The sequence below is a fragment of the Rattus norvegicus genome, chromosome 14 (genome assembly GCF_036323735.1).
Source record: "Rattus norvegicus strain BN/NHsdMcwi chromosome 14, GRCr8, whole genome shotgun sequence".
In the NCBI taxonomy this organism is placed as follows: Eukaryota; Metazoa; Chordata; class Mammalia; order Rodentia; family Muridae; genus Rattus; species Rattus norvegicus.
This window is the reverse complement of record NC_086032.1, coordinates 97312342-97327098: the sequence shown is the minus strand read 5'-3', so window position 1 is coordinate 97327098 and position 14757 is coordinate 97312342. Positions and strand designations below refer to the sequence as shown.

Sequence of the window (14757 nt, the reverse complement as noted above, 5' to 3'; positions counted from 1 at the left end):
TCTATACCTGGTGGAAATGCAGACAATGGGGAACTGTGGGATGTCTACCTCTAGCTGATACATCTTCAGTGCAGTCCATAAATCTAAGGCTTAGGGAAATTGCGAATGAAAGGGTGGAAAAGCTTAAGGGTCAGCGAACCAAAGCTCCGGTTGCTATATAGTGTCCCCTAAGCATGACAGGAAAGCTGTACCCACCAGATCTCAACTACGTGGTTGCCTGAACCAGACCTGCAGGGTAACTATAGCAGTTGACAGGCCAGTGTAGACAGGGTAAAGTTTTCACAGTCCTACCCACAGATGGAGAGGTACAGGCCGTCAGTGGCTTCTGAGAAAGCCAGAATTAGCTTTGTCCAGGGACCAGCTCCTGCCTGTGATGTCCAGTCCTGAGTGGTCAGGCCTGGACACGTGTACAAACAAGCAATCCTAAATGGATGCAGTCTGTTCATTTTAAAAACTGGGGACTGAGGCCTACAGAGTTCTAAAACTCTCACACCTTGTAGGCAGGCTCTGCCTTTAAAGGAAAACCACTTGATACTTTGTATTAATTTACTAAAATGTTCAGATGGATTTAAAAAAGGAAAGGTGGATCATCACCTTGAATTTGACTTTAATTGTGTTTCTTTCATTAATTTTTTTTTCTGTCAAGATTTACCAGGTAAGACTGTGACATTAGAGTGCCTTTTTAAAAAAAAATTAATTAATTTTTTTACATATTCACTTTACATCCTGCTCACTGCCCCTCTCCCACAATTCTTCCCCCTCCCCTCCCTCCCCTTCTCTTCTGAGTGGGTGGGGGCCCCTTGGGTATCACCCACCCCAGCACATCAAGTCTCTGCTAGACTAGGTGCATTCTCCCTCACTGAGGCCAGACAAGGCAGCCCAGCCAAAAGAGCCTAACAGCTTTCAGGATAGGCCCTGCTCCCGTTGTTCAGAACCTACATGAAGACCAAGCTGCATGTCTACTACTTAGGAGCAGAAAAACCTAGGTCCAGCCTGTGTGTGTTCTCTGGTTGCTGGTTCATCTCTGAGAGCCCCAGGGGTCCAGGTTAGTGGACTCTACTGGTCTTCAATAACCAATCCATAACTGGCCCAACTCTAGACCCATTCCATAGACAAACACCAATCCCTGACACAATTAGTGATACTATGCTTACAGACAGGAGTTTAGCCTGTCCTCTGAGAGGCTCCACCCAACAACTGACTCAGACAAATGCAGACACCCATATTCAAACCATGGATGGAGCTCAGGGACTCTGATAGAAGACCAGAAGGAAGGATTGCAGGCCCTGGAGGGAACAGGACACTAGGGTTCTTAAGATGACCCAGCAGACAAAGGCACTTGCTATCTGGTCTGACTTCTGTACACATCATTGAACACATGGGCACATACACACACACACACACACACACACACACACACACACACACGTGTGTGTGTGTGCGTAAAACATTTTAAACAGGATGCAACATCAAAATCTTCCTGTTGAAAATTACAGATAGGCCTACGAGAGCTGTGGGCTATATTAAAGGTTTCTTCTATCTTGAGTGACAGCAAAGTAAACCTTGTAGGAAAATGGAAATATGAAGTCAAGGCAGATGTGAACTGTTTCCAGCCTTTACTGGGATATCTGCGTAGGATTTGCACGCTGTGTGGGAATGAGGCTCCAGTGTGGGACTGAGGCTCCGGTGTGGGGGACTGAGGCTCTAGACACCGAAGCTTGCTTCCAGGGTCATTTATTCAGAAGCTCCACACTTTTATCAGTAATAAACTAGGTACAGTAGGCTTACATATATTTTTGGTTACTGATTAACTTAAGTGCTCTACCCGCAAAGCCCTTTATAACAAGCAAGTCAGATGTGAGCAGTTGCCGCCAGGCCGACTTTGCCTACCGCTAGTTACTACATCATTCCGCAATGTGTGTAAGGTGGTGCACCGGTTTCAGCAAGTGTCCAACAGGTAGGAAACTGGAGACATTGTGTTTATTAAAGGTCACTTCATAACTCATTTGAGCTTTAACTAAAAGCGTTGCCACGTTGGCGCGAAGCAGCTGTGTCATGGTGTAGGAAATGCTAAGCTGAGGTAACTGTTTAGACGCGTCCTAACTTAACATGGTTATTGTTGCTAACAAGGTTAATGATTCCTTTGCAAGATCAAGTTGCCTGCCACGCCGATTCAAGTCAAGAGGATAAAGAACGTGGGAAACCGTACTTTCATTTTCTCCACAAGTCATGTAAATGGTGACATTGACTGTGAATGAACAGTAAGAAAAGGAACTGCTCATGAGTCTTTTTTCTTTCCATTTGATCAAATTTTTATGGAAAGCTCAGCCTAATCAATGGCTTTTCAATCCATTGCGTTAATTGTTGACAGTAAAGTTGTAGAAAAGTGGCTTGACACAATAAATGTTTCCCAGATATTTTTCTAGAAGATGAAAAAATATTTTTATAGAACTTAAGTTCTACACATCTGTCTCGACAGCTGTCAGGAAGCAGTGACATTCCGTTGTGCTGTGAGTGTCTGCCACATGGTTACCTATTACTCCTCGGTCAAATGTTCCCAGTGAGGTTTTATGATCTTCTTTAAAGAAAACTTGTGAGAGAAAATGAACCCATCCGACACAGCACTCAGCACTTTGAGTTATCAACTATCTGGGCAGACAGCGAACTTCCCGTATTCTTCTTACATCATCCTTGGTCTTCTAAGGATTGTGTCATCAAGGGCTTCAGTTAAATGCCATGGTAACGAACCATATTTTAACTTTGATTATTTCCACTGAAAAGGGTTTTTGGTGCAAATCTTCTGTATAGACAGCAGGAAAAATTACAATATACAAGCTCTGATTCCTAGTCATTGTGGACTGTGCACATAGTACACCAAATAATATTTTTCAAGAAATAAAACGTGAAACTGCCTTCATATCCTACATGCACCAGCAATGGGGCTTGGTGAAAGACACATTTTACATCACCCAGTTACTGAGGTTCCCTTTTATCCCAGGTCTTTAAACTAGATGAGGTTAGTGTGCTTGATGAAGATTTCACATTTGGTTTGAAACTACTCAGGAGAGAAAATTTAAACAGTTTTAATGTGATTAAGCTCGTCTTATCTAGAATATGGTAGCCCAATCAATTCTAAACACACAGACCATTCACAATTTCCTTATGTTGCCTGAAGAATTCTTCAACAGAACATTGTGTTTCTCTGTCAACAATGCGAACCATAGCAAGAACATCCCAGTGCTTACTCAATAAGATGTGAATGGAAACATGAAGGTGGAAAGAGACCAGAGGCTGCTGAGGAGAGAAGGAAAGACAGATCAGAGGCTGCTGAGGAGAGAAGATACCCCCACACAAGAAAGCACTGGCAAAGCAAATAGAACCAATCCCCCCAACACGCGAACTTTCTCTGGCTTTCTCTCTAGTAGCCTTCCATGTTTGCTTGGAAAAAAAAATCCTAAAAATATAGCAATTTTCTCATGAAGCTATACTGTCTACTGTTCATAAGTTTAACTGGCTTGATGCTGAAAAACATCCAGTTGTATTTGACGTTGCCTGAAGCAAATGCCGATTGCCGATTGATACCACTGACAGTGTTAGCTGACTGTTAATACTGTCTGTCATTATTGTTGCGATCATCAAATTGGTGATTTGGAATTAGTGATAAACCAACAAGAAAGCTCAGAGACACGGATGTGTCAGGTTCCCATTCTTTATTCTGAAATTTTGGTACTCAAACATCACTTTGTGTCTAGGAGATGACCGTAAACTGCAAGGCACTTGTAGGCACAGGCTACAACTGCTACTTTCAGAGTACTCCATCCCGGGTAACATACTATAGACTGATGCTAAGATGTGCTCTCTTGATTCTCATTCTGCCACTGTCACAAATAATTTGGCTGCTAGTGTTTAAAAAGAAGACTTTTACTGGGAAGTTTTAAGATTGCTGGTTACTCTCCAGGAGGACCAGAGTTTCATTCCCAGCACCCACATGGCAAGTCACAACATCTGTAACTTCAGTCCCCAGATATCTGACACTCTTGTGGCCCTCACGGACACCAGTCATAACCACCAGACAAAACACTCATACGTATAAAATAAAAATAAAGGTGAAAAGATAACTCCCACCCTTCCCTTTTTCCTTTCTTCCTCCTTTTAGTCTTCTGGATTTTCTAAGTTACATTGCCTAGATTAATTACAAAACTGCCCAAGGCTCTTCTTTTTCTACTCTTCCTTGTAGCACTTGCAAGAAAAAAAAATGCTAATTTGATGCTAAAGAGTTTGTCGGAGCGAACTCTTGTTCCAGACTTGTACGTGTTACCTGATTCTCACTGAATGGACAGTGATCGGGAGGACAGAGGGAGAGCCCGGAGGTGACACTTCTTCACGCTCTCATTTCCAGCCAGGTAAGACAGAGTTGAAAGGCCCAAATTCTCAGCAGATTTGCAGAGCTCAGTAATAGCCTTTATGTTTGAAAATTTATGGGCCATGGACAGTTTATAAGAAACGATGTAGTTCATCAGAGAGCCAGACGGATAGGGCATGTGGGAGCATTCTGCACAGGAAGTTGGGTTTTGGAATAATACTTACTTTGATAGAGTTGTTTTGTTAGCTAAGTAAAACAGTAGGAAAGCCAATGGCCACTTAGGCATCAAACATAAATATATATTTATATGTCACCCAGCTGCCTAATTGAGAGCCATAGTGTTTTAACTGAGCATATTTTCTCAGAGAGTCGTAAAACAACACCATCAACAAAACCCCAGCGTCACCATACATTCATTTAATCAGTCTTTGATAGTTCTACGATAATTAAATTCTGTCTAAATGTCTCTCTCGGTTAGAGGATGAGAGGTCAGTTGCCGACATGTTGTGGCAAGGTTTCGCGTGCTGGTGGAAGGTTCTTTTGTAGACTTTCTAAGGCACCGCAGTGTAAAGTGGAGCTTTATGGAACACACAGGGCAAAGGATCGCTGTTACCAGAGGGCACAGAATCCCTCTGCCCAGGGGTCCTGGTGGGGAGACTGGAGAAGCCAATGGCACTAGGGTGGTCAGATGACAGCCTGATGCTTTCAGCTTTCATAGGAAAAGGTTAGACAGGAGGTGACTTCTTAAATCTGAGCAGAGAAGTGGAAAATAAGATTTCACACTCCTGAGATGGAGAAGGGGAAAAGGCTGGGGAGTTTGGAGTTTTGACTCTGGGGAGACTTTGCAAAAGGCTGGATATGCCATAGACATTCTCAAATGATAGTTTAGTGCTTCCGGAGGGAAAAAATTATGTGGTTTGAAAAATAAGCAAAAGGTCTGTATATAGCTGTGGTCAAGTAAAGCTCTGATCTACATAGGTCCTCAAGCAGCCTTCTGTGGCAAGTGGAAGTCAAAGGGATGGCCCTTCAGTGTCCCTGGGAGCCTGGAATCTGGGCCTCAGTGGCAATGGTTTGTAGCAACGACCTCTATTCATGACTTCGTCTCTTCTCAAGCTCAATCTTCTTTGTGGCTTTCGCTTCCTTCTTGTCATTTTCTGAGAGAGCAGGAGCTACAAGTGAGCAGCCAGAGGCCACTTGGAAGCCCATATTCTGGGATCCAGCCTGAAATCTGTCTCTGTGTCACCTGAGGCTGGGAACTCGAGTCTGGATGTTGTCTTCCTGTCTGAAGGGGTTTGGGATCAGAACTTTGGGACCTCTCCTAGTTCTAAATTTATGTTGTCTTAATTTTTTGCCTTCTTACATTATTTTCTTCCTTCCCTATAGGACTTACCCTCTCATCAGCAAATTTTTATGAAAATTATTACTTTTGTTATTTGATGTGATTTAAAAGGATCTAATACTCCTTTTAAACCACACACACACACACACACACACACACACACACACACACACACACACTTCTATCCCTGTATTTTTTCTTGCTCATTTGTTTCCATTCTTGAGATTCCTTTTATCTTCATATCATCTAATATATAATTTTTGTGCATCTTTAAGCATTTATTTCTCCCCCCTGCTTTTCATGTTTGATCTTATATAGGCTAAACACACTAAGCAAATTCTAGACTCTGTATAATGCTTTATTAATTTATTGAATTAATAAATTCACCCTGTTGTAGATATCTCATGTTCTCAGTTTGTCTTTGCACTCTGAACTCTGAATTTGGTATTGGAGTCACAGGTGTTTCTCATCGACCATAGCATGAGCACTGGGCCAGGTTTCCACATCTGCACGATTCCTGGTCCTACATCCTCTAGTCCAGGGCTCACTCATAGGGTGGCTTAGCTTTATTTCCCATATGACTATAAAATTTTAAAAAATGCATATTGGATGAAGAACTGTCAAACTTCTAACAGTTTGATTGTGCTAAGGTAATTATAATGTCAGAAACTCCCAAACATATTTTTGGTCCCAACTTACAAGAACATAAAATGGCAAAGTTCTCTATTTAATAGTCACAGTTGTGTAGAAATAACAGCCCACTAGAGAGATACAGATAAGAATTCTTAAAAGTATAACCTCAAATTAGATCCATATTTCTCTCTCCTAAAGAATCTAATAGCTTGAGTAAATGTTTCTTATTGCCCATTAGGTTGCTACCTATCTGTGTGTTTCTATGAAAATGTGATAAAGATTTGTACTTGATTAAGCACATTTTAACAGACATTTGAATAGATTAGTTTTTTAAAAGCAGAAAGACAAATGATTAGTTTCCATTAATTAGTAATAATTACTATACAGAAGTCATAACAAAAGAAAATTGGAAAAAGTATTTCTCTTTCCTAGTGTTATTTAGCCAACTTTTCTGAGTCTCTGAAAGACTTCATGCATCTTATGGTTCCTGTGTAATGTGGTTTAATTCTTTTATTTGGAATTGCTTTTAAGGAGAAATTAAACTGCATTTGAAAAGCCAACCTATTGGTTGTTACTAGAGGTTCATGTTAAGTATTCTTGCTTTGAAAGGCATACTAAGCAGGATATAGACCTCTCATAAAGTAGGGGCTAAAATTGTCCTTTCTAAAAACTCACAACATATAGCTTTATTAGTGGTATTTCTTTGAGATGTGTACCTTTTGGGAACCACTCTGCTTGTTACAAATTCCATGGATACATTATGTCATCTGCATCATTAAAAAGGGGGGTTTCTACTCAGTACTCATGATGACTAAATCCTGCTTCAAAAAAAACCCAAAAAAACAAAAAAAAAAAAAAAAAACAAAAAAGCAAAATACCCCAGGAATGTTTTAATGTACAAACTTAGAGATATTACACAACCTGTGAATGATCAAAACTATTATAGTTGCCTCTAAAAACCCAACTGTAAGTCTAATTTTGAAGATACATAAAACTACATACAAAGAATAGATTAGAAATGTCCTTGGAAGACAGATATTATTTGTAATGTTCAAAGATAAGATTTACTCCACCAATTCCACAATCTGTGGTCTAGGTTCAAATAAGTTGATATAAGTGGAAAGACCTCTGCTCATCGAGGGTAATCAGTTAGGACAGAGTCTGCCCTGCAGTATGAAGTTCTTTCCAAGCCAGGTGATGGAAGGATGGGCATTATTTCTGTAAGTAAAAGGAGATGACATCATTCCGTATCCCATTATTTTAGGAAGACCTACCATGTAGCTATTAGCCTTCTCATCAAATGTGAAAGTACAGAGAGACATTATAGCTCTATTATGAAGAAATGTGTCCAGATGTAGTGTCCCTTTACCCTCAGTTTGTGCAAGCATTCGCTGTGTTAATTTAAATTTAGCTCTATAATCTACACTAAGTTTGCACTTAAAAATACTAGTAGTAGAAGTCTTCATAAAAGCCTTGTCTAGCACAGGAGGATTAGAAAAGGTCCAATTAGTCCAGGGAAGTTGGACGGATGCTGGTATATGCTTGGGATACAAGTGAACATGGGGATAATTTGTTTAAGTGAACTCAAAACATCATGGCCAGGAAAGGACCACCCAGAGTGTTTGTTGCCATGATGAGGAAACTTCAAATTTCCCCTAAAAGAAATTACCAAATGAAATCTCTCTTAATTCATTTTCCTATTCCTAGGTTCCCCCAGAAAGAAGTTTCCATAAGGATCATATCAGAATATGAAGAGAGGCCCCCACATGCAGGACCCAGCAGATAGAACAAGCAGACCCACAGCTCCCGAAATGGATACTATGAGTAACTGGAGTGAGAAGGAGTAGCAACATGGCAGGAGAGCCCTCTGACATCACAGGAAAGAAAAGCCACATGTGAGAAGAAATGAAGACTCAGTGACTTTGTATGTAAGTGCAAACGTTAGAGGGAGTAGCAGGATGAACTAGAGATTCCAGGAACATCATGAAACCCATTTGGAGACTTATGGTAGAAGACATGGCATAGCGTGGCTTAGTAGGGTGGAAAATCTTGTCAAACACCACTGTGCCAAAGGGTCGTCAAAGGAAAGACAGAAAATGAGACCCCCACTTTACACGAATACAAAACTCGAGATGGAACAAAACAGTAAAGGAGACAGACAAAACTTCAACCCTTTCCAGGAAATGGTATGGCCAGGATGCTGAGGAAGTCTTTAAGGAATCAAAAGATCACTAGGGAAAGGACAATTGTGTTACGTCACGCAGAGTAGAGGAGCTGCTCACCCACCTTATAGCAAGTAAGAACTAATCTCTGTGGAGCAGGCTCATGTATGTGCTGAAAGTCTAGTACTTTCATGTTTATGTAGTTTTAGGCTAGCCTGAAAAACCTTAGGTTTCATCCTGACATTTTCATTCATGGGCAGCGCAGTATCTGCTTCCTCCCACAGGCTACACTATAGAATATCGAGAAGAAGAAAAAACGGTATAAACTTATCATCTTGAATTAGGCAATGGTTCTTCAACTATAGCATCCAAAGCATGAACGTGAATGGAAAGCAAGATCGATTAGACTCTGACAATTGCTTTATCAAAGCACAGTAGCATTAAAAAGATGAAGATGACTTGAAACCGTATCTAATGATGCACTAGCATTCGTGGTGAGCGCTCGCACAATAACACAGATAATGAAATTAAATACAATGAATATTAAGTCACAAAGACATACATCTGGCCACTAGGCTCGTGAAGATATATGGTCGGCAGTGCTGAATGAATGAAAATCAAAGCCACCTTAACACAGCACATCATTTCATAGCCACTAGAATGGCTTTGATTAGAGAAGAGGGTCGGTTGGAATGGTGAAGAGGACATGTCAAAATTAGAATCGTCATTCATGGCTGGTGCGGATGCCAAATGGTTCAGCTGTTGCTCTGGTGTGTCTCCTCCAGCATGACATGACTGTTGCCTTCTTGAACACTCAGCAGCTGTGAATCCCTAATTGAAGTCCTCAAAAGACTGGGCTCAATAACATACAGTAGTGGGGTAAAGAGCTCCCCTTCAGGATGACATAAAAGTAGTCACAGTGGCTGGCTGTGGGGACAGGGACTTCTCTTGGGTTGTATAGCTGCTTTTGATTTGTCCGTGTTTCTGTAGGTACCTCCTCACCCCTGCTTACGTAAGTAATCACAATTAAAGTCATTAATTCACCAAGACTTGGGTGGAATCGTTTCTTTACTCTATTGTTGGAGTCCTGTCTGGGCTGAGTAAGCGTTTGCTCGCATCTTCCCAGGAAAAGCTAATGCAACAGCTGTTTGGAAATAGTCTGGCACTCCCTCAAAACATTAAACATAGAGTTTCCATATGACCTAGCAATTCCACTTTTAGGCACAGAGCCAAGAGAATTGAAAACACATGTCCATCCCCAAACAAGTACATGCACGTCTAGAGCGGCATTACTCAGAGTAGTCCAAATGTGGAAGAGATCACAATTTCTATGAATAGATAAACAAGAAATAGTACACCCACACGAGGAAATACTACATAACCATAAAAAGGAACATAATACTGCTTTGTGCTACAACATGGACGGAAGTTTTGGAACCATTATGCTCAGTGACAAAGAGCTCATACGGTAAACAATGCAGTTGTGTAAGAAATCTCCCAAAGGCAGATTTGCAGAAACAGAAGGAAGTTAGTGGATGTCACTTGTGGGTGGAAGGTGGCTACAAATTGAGTAATTATTAATGGGAATGGGATTTCTTTGGCTACTAATACAATATTCTGAATAAATGGTGATGATGGGTACATAACTCAGAATTCATTAACAAAACACCTAGAAACATTCCTTAAAAGGATAGGTCTTTTTTGGGGGGGATGGTGAGCATCTTTTGAGTATATGCCTAGGAGTGTTATAGCTAGGCATACCCATGCTATACTCCACAGACCCAAGGAAGCTAAACAAGAGGGAAGGCACAAGTGCATAATGTTAAATCTCACTTAGAAGGGGGAGTAAAATTGACCTAGGAGGCAGATGGAGGGAGGGACCTGGGTGGGAGAGGGGATAGAGAGGGGGATCTTGAGGTAGAACTATTCCCAGTATTCTGAGAAACTGCCAAAGTGATTTCCAAAGGGGATGTAGAAGCTTACACTCCCACCAGCAGTGTAGCATTGTTCCCGTTACTCCACATCCTCGACAGCATGTGCTATCACTTGAGTTTTTGATGTCAGCCATTCTGACCAATGTAACATAGATCTCAGAGTTGTTTTGATTTGTATTTCCCTGATGAGTAATGACTTTGAACATTTTTTTTAGTGCCTCTTGGCCATTTGAGATTCCTTTGTTGAGAATTCTCTTTGGTGCTGTTCACCATTTTTAATCGGACTGTTTGGGTCATAGGCATCCAACTTTTTGAGTTCTTTAGAGATTTTGGATATTAGCCCTGTCAGATGTAGGGTTGGTGAAGATCCGTATGCGCCACCATCTCACAAAGACATGTGCTCAACGATGCTCATAGCAGCTTTATTCGTAAAAGCCAGAAACTGGAAACAACCTAGATGTCCCTCAATTGAAGATAACGAGAATGTGGTGCATCCTCACGGTAGAGTACCATTCAGCTATCAAAAACAAAGATACTATTAATTTTGCAAGCCAATGGATGGAACTTGAGACTATCATCTTGAGTGAGGTAACCCAGTCCCAAAAGGACATGCATGGTATGTGCTCATTTATAAGTGGACATTAGCCATAACATACAAAGTACCCATGCTATACTCCACAGACCCAAGAGGGAAGGCACAAGTGCATAATTTTAAATCTCACTTAGAAGGGGACATAAGAGGCAGATGGAGGGAGGGACCTGGGTGGGTGAGGGGATGGAGAGGGGGATCTGGGCAGTGTTAGGATCAGATGTGGGGAAGGACAGGAGCGATGGCCAGATGGCCATGAGAATGGATATAAATCTACAACTAATGGGGGTGGGGAGGTGGGGGGATCTGCAGGATGTGGTAGAGACCTCCAATAAGGGAGGCACCCGAGAATCAATGGAGGTTACCTTAGTTGTGGCTCACAGCATTGGGGGGATATAGAACCTGAAGAAGCCACCTCCTGTAGCTAGGCAGGCACCTTAGTGGAGCAAAGAAACATCAAACCACCCATAAAACTTTCAACCCAATATTTATCCTGCCTAATAAGAAATACAGGGAAGGGGATGGAGTAGAGACAGAGGGAATGGGCAACCAACTACAGCCCAACCAGCGACCCATTCCATGGGCAAACACCAATCCATGACACTATTAATGATACTCTGTTGTGCTTGCAGACAGGAGTCTAGCATGGCTGTTCTCTGAGAGGATCCATCCAGCAGCTGACTCAGAGTATAGACACCCACAACCAAACAGTGGATGGAGCTTGGGAACTCTTAAGGAAGACTAGGAGGAAGGATTGCTTCCCTGAAGGGGATAGAAACTCCACAGGAAGTCCAACAGAGTCAACCAACCTGGACCCTTGAGGCTCTCAGAGATTGAATCACCAGCCTAAGATCATACATAGGATGGACTTAGGCCTCCTTGAACATATGCAGCAGATGTGCAACTTGATCTTTGTGTGGGTCCTGAACAACTGGAGCGTGGGTTATCCCATGCTCTTACCTGTCTGTGGTATATGTTCTTCTAGCCGAACTTGTCTGGCCTCAGTTCTAGAGGTTGTACTACCTCTGCAGAGATTCGATGGGCAGGGGTTGGGGGAGACCCAAGGGCCCTACGCTCTCAGAGGAGAAAGGAAGGGGGCAAGGGGAAGGTGAAAGGGAAAGGGGGCAGTGAGTAGCATGTGAATAAAAAAGGGGGGATAGGTCTTATGTAAATTAGAGTCTCAGTCAAGGGAAGTTTGAATAATTTGATATTAAAGCATAAAGCGACTTCATATGCTTTTACATATGACTTCATACAAATAACTAGCTAAGTATTCTTACTCTTTGGTTTGTGTATACCGTATAAATATGTAAATTACTCTTATAAAGAAAGCAAGGACAACATTTCTATCACATAATATGCATTGGACAGAAACAGGACTTTGTAAACAGCAACAATAACAAACCCAAATAACAGATAAGCATGAAATAGTAATATATTAAGTTAAAACAACAATGAGATACTGCCAAGAATATTTAAATATATGCTAATAGGAAAAATTATATATCTGTATAATGTATGTATATTATATGTTCTCCAACAAGAAGAACATTGGTAGGCCTGTCTGATCATGGAAACGTGTTGAGAAATTATCAAGAATCAATTAATTCTCTCTCTGTGTATAAATGGATCAGTATCAAAATTATAGTATCATGACCAAATGGCAGTTGGTCATGTAGAAGGGCTTGGCTCACACACATGAAGGTTAAAATACACATAAACGTAACTTGTCACACAGTATATTGTTTTCACGTGATTAGGATGGCCTCTGGAATATTGACAAACTTCGTGAGGGAAGTGCATGAAAGAGTTAGGATGTGACAGAACCTTCACTTACTGACACATTTAATCCTTTTAAAACTTGCAAGAAAATACAGTAAATAGTAATAGTGACAACATTTGGTAATTGTGGAGTAATGAGAATCTCATTCTCAACTATTAAATAAGTGTGATATCTTGTTTCCGTTTTACCACGGACTTTCCGACATGCGCCTCCCTCCTCTCCCCCAATCGTATAGCCTGTTGATCCCTTCACCATCATTTTGTTAGTACGCATTGGTGGCTATGTTGGGGGTTTTGCTCAGATGTGACTAATACAAACCTGGAAAAAGAGACCTAAATAAGTGAGGATTTCCCTGTTTAGAGTAAAAAGTCTTCTGGGTGGAAGGATGACAGTGCTCCACTGTAACAGGGAGAAAGAGATCCAGAGTTTTTCAACCTGGGGACTTTGGTGGGGACTTGCCACCTACGTGGCCAAAGGTTGGCTCTTTGCTTCCAGAAGTTTGTGTTCCATTGAGAAAAAACATAGAAGGTCCAAGGACAAAAGTCTGCCGGTTTTATCTCCTTCCTCCCTTCCCAGAGAGTGGCCAATGAAAAGCTGTTTAGGAATTTAGCGTTTTCTTTTATACTTATTTCTCCAACCAGGATTCCGTAGACAGAAATAAACGAACCCAATTAAGGAGGCCCAAGTGAGGTGGGAACTGGTGGGTGACCAGGAGACTGGCTGTGGTGGTTGCTGTTTTACGGGCTCAGTGCCAGTGTGCGGTCTGTAGGCTCTGCATCTTCTGGCTGTTTATTCTTTCCTGAATACTAAGAGTTAAGTCATGAAAATGAAGCAGTCAAAAGACTCTGATGGTGGAGTAGCATGTTGAAGGTATCTGAACAGTGTTGTGAGAACTTGAATCCACATCTGCCGGACTGATCGGGTTGATTTTGGAACAAAAGGCTCACGTGTCAGGACACATGTCAGCCCTGGAACTTGGGTCACCTACTGAGTGGAGCTCAAGCAGAGTCAGGGCAGGAGTTTAATTAAAACTCGTTCAGTGGCTAACTAGATAAATGCAATATCTCATTTTTCATAGCTGTTAAAATCTTGTGCAGCTTTAGGAATACAGCTCTTTCTACTATGTTTTATGTTTTCTTTCTTTCTTTTTTTTGATACAATGATATTTTAGTTTCCCATATCAAATCGATCTGTTTTCCTTTAAGGCTTCTTCCTTTGCTTTTATGTTTAAAAGTTGTTCCCCACACGATAGACCAAAAGTTATGTGTATAATTCTTCTGCTGCTTTTATAGTTTACTTTGTAATTCAAAGTCAAGCGGGGAAACGCAGGAAAGGGTATGGCTTTTGCGCACATGTCCCGTTTCCCAGGTTTGGGTGAGTGTTTCAAAACTGACTGCTTATACGTTTGAAATGTTTATCTCAGGAACTGATTTAAAACCCATAAGTTAGGGGAATTAAAACTTTCCTCCGCATCCTCAATGTGGAGTGCACATGTACCGTGTAACTGCTCTGCAGTCGGCAGTCATGTCAAAACGTGTTAGCTCACTTCATGTTCCTTTAAGCTGTCCTTTGATTAAGGGAGTGCTGTATTAATTCAAGGGAGCCCTCAGCCAAATCTACCTCCGAATTATTAGCACCTGGTGAGAAACGTCCTTCCCATTCCAAACATCAGTTCATCATGGCTTATTTGTAATGCGCTTGATGATTTTGCTAGAACATTATATCAACATGTGACTAAGTCTTTATGCAAAAGCTTTGTTCTTAGGAAGCGGCAGAAAATATGAATTTCCTGGCATGTCCTTAATATAAGCGAGTGGTACCAAACTGAGCTGATAGGCCTCCAGTTGTATGCCTTTCTGTGTGATGGGAAACACGACGCCAATAACATTCATCTTGCACTGATGGGTCTGCCTTAGTTTTCTAGCCTGTAGAATGGGACATGTTTGTGAACTTT

General features: G+C 41.4%; 1 long non-coding RNA gene across 3 annotated transcripts in view; it reads left to right on the top strand.

The window, feature by feature from the left end:
• Positions 1-9546, top strand: part of LOC120096678 (uncharacterized) — a 37794-nt gene extending 28248 nt beyond the window's left edge. For 2 of the 3 annotated variants that reach the window (XR_010057600.1, XR_005493437.2), the window contains exons 2-3: positions 4238-4403; positions 8043-9546. This is a non-coding gene — a long non-coding RNA (uncharacterized LOC120096678). Of the gene's footprint in view, positions 2740-4237; positions 4404-8042 lie in introns of all 3 variants that reach the window. The other variant, XR_010057601.1, reaches the window with a different exon arrangement.
• The last annotated feature ends 5211 nt before the right edge of the window (positions 9547-14757 follow it).